This window comes from Pinus tabuliformis, chromosome 4_2 (assembly GCF_031772625.1).
Source record: "Pinus tabuliformis cultivar Carrire ecotype Pingquan chromosome 4_2, CPIR1, whole genome shotgun sequence".
NCBI classification, from domain to species: Eukaryota; Viridiplantae; Streptophyta; class Pinopsida; order Pinales; family Pinaceae; genus Pinus; species Pinus tabuliformis.
The window spans coordinates 680,207,905-680,210,464 of record NC_142304.1 but is presented as its reverse complement, the minus strand read 5'-3'; the positions used below and the strand labels follow the sequence as shown (position 1 = coordinate 680,210,464).

Here is a 2,560-nt window from a genome sequence, read left to right as displayed (position 1 = left end):
CCTTCCTACAAATCCTCTAGCTTGTTTTCCCATGAATTTGGCTGCCAAGTGCTCATTAAGACCTTCAAATTTGTCTCCAAGTTGATCAACAAGGCTACACAAAGCACCCATTAGACTTTTTGGCATAATGACTAACCAAATTCACTCTATTAACATAAAAATAATCAAAAACATGCAATAAACAAATGAAAATGGTGGATTAAGTCAAATTAGGAAGTTGAATGAGCCCAAATAATTGTACATTGTTGGGGCTCATCATCACCCCCCTACTGAAAGTGTTGCTCATCCTCTGAGCAACCAATCTCTCCCCTTGTCTTTGATGGCCTTGGTGACTTCCTTGGCTAGCATCTCGACCGATTTCTCCTTTGGCTTCCTGCTTTTCAAACTTTCCTGTAGAAACTGTTCGTTGGCTTCCTGTAGAAACAGTCTCTGTCTTCCTGTAGAAACAGTCTGCTAGCTTCCTGTAGAAACAGTCTGCTAGCTTCAGTGAACTTCCCGAGAATAGATATTGCATGCCGAAGCTGGATGGGAATCACTGTTTTTCCATTGGTTAACCTTGATTCACGTTTCTGTTCCTGACATGACAATACTTTCCGACTGCGGCAGCTTTCTTTGCTTCATAAAATGCTTACTGCAATAGCAAATATAATAACAGATTTGTATCCCACAGCCAACCCAAATATAACATTAGTTGGTGCTTCCAGTCCTGCATGAATCGACAACATCTTGGACAGGGCTGTAAGCATTACTAGTGCAGTATTCAGTGACAAAACCAATAACAAGGCCAGACCACAAACCAATAGCACCACAGAAGAAAAGCTCCCAGTTCTTTACAACCTTCTGGGCACCAAAATTGAAGATAGTGAAGGATGAAGGCAATGCAACTAGGCTTACAGCAACAATGCCAATAGTCATCACTACTATGGAGATAATACGTTGCTTTTTCAATGCAGGCTCAATTTCCTTCACAGCCTTGATCTCAAATATGTTAGTTGCAAACAGAGTTGTGATTAAGCAAGCAATGATACCCATTGAACTAATAAGCAAGGGATAACACATGGCAGTAAGATCATGAGAGTTTTCAAATGATGATATGGATGCAACAACCAGAGCTGCACGGGAAGATTCAGTCATAGGACCCAAATAGATCTGATCCCATACCAGCGATATCTCCAACATTGTCACCAACATTATCAGCAATGACAGCTGGGTTGCGTGGATCGTCTTCAGGAATGTTCCTCTCAACCTTGCCAACAAGATCAGCACCTACATCTGCTGCTTTGGTGCAAATACCACCACCTACGCTGCCAAACAGAGCAATGGAAGAACCGCCAAGACCAAATTTGAAGATGTTGAAATAAGTTTTGCTAACCATTTCATATATTTTTCTCTAAGATGTTCTGCTAATTTTCGTTTATCTCCATCTGAATTCGAATACACTTCGAGTGAATCATGATCATTGCAACAATTTCGGAGAGAAATAAAACAATCATCAAATGAGTTGATGATAGAGAACCAATTAACTAATTGTGCACACTTTAGTTGAGGACGTGGAAAGTGTCGATGAACAGCAGTTCATGAGTTTCAGCCAAGCCGTCTTCAATTTCTCCGTGATTTGTGATGAGGTGGAAAAAACATGTGCGCTAGATTTTTCAAACTGCAGTGATACATGTCTTCTTCTCTCCGTTAATTAATTGACATCCTGTTCACGGGAGTTCAACTACCATTAACTGTGTTTTTTTTTAATTTTCACGTGAATGGCCGATCATGCTGCGTGATTTTTGCCTTGAGCGCTAGAGAAGACAATCGGTTGAGCCTCGCTAATCTGTGGCTTAATCTCACCATTTCATTCATTCATGCAGTTTCCAAATTAATTTTATGCAATAGAAGAATGGGTTTGTCACATACCTCGAAGTTGAATGGCTGCCGTGAGCTGCTGTGGGTTGTCATTGCTGCATGCATTTGATTTTATGGTTGCATGATGGCTGGGCTGCTAATCCATGGCTGGTTTTCTTGTGCAGGTGTCCTCTGGCCAGATGCATGCAACAAGAATTCATTTCCACGTTCAGATCTGCATCCTGAACCTGCTGCCATTGAATTTTCACAGGACTAGAACTTCTTTTTTCCATTTCTCCCAAACGGCAAACCGGATTGAGCTGAAACTTGGTGGGCATGTTCCTACCATCATGATGCATCTCCCATAGCAAATTCGTGATCAATGGATGCACGGATTTCGAGAAAATTGGAAAATGGCTGAAGATTTCAGAGCTTGATTTCTCGGAAACCGTGCATCGGAATTGGCTGAAACTGCTTGGGTAGGCTACTATCACCCACGTGCATCTCCCCATGAAACAGGTTTTGAAACGGATGCACGGTTATGGAGAAAATGCAAAAATGGCTGATGGTGATGGAGGCTGATTTCTTGGAAACTGTGCACCGGAATTGCATGAAAATGCTCAGGCATGTTGTCATCGACCTTGTACAATCCCCCATAAAATGGTTTGTCAAATGGATGCATGGTTCTCAAGTTATGGCAAAAACAAATTCTGCTCTATGTGTT

The 2,560-nt window shown here is 41.6% G+C and overlaps 1 pseudogene; it reads right to left on the bottom strand.

Annotated features, from left to right (window-relative positions):
• Window positions 1-687: 687 nt before the first annotated feature.
• LOC149171262 (pyrophosphate-energized vacuolar membrane proton pump 1 pseudogene) lies at window positions 688-1,179 on the bottom strand (annotated as a pseudogene).
• Window positions 1,180-2,560: the final 1,381 nt, after the last annotated feature.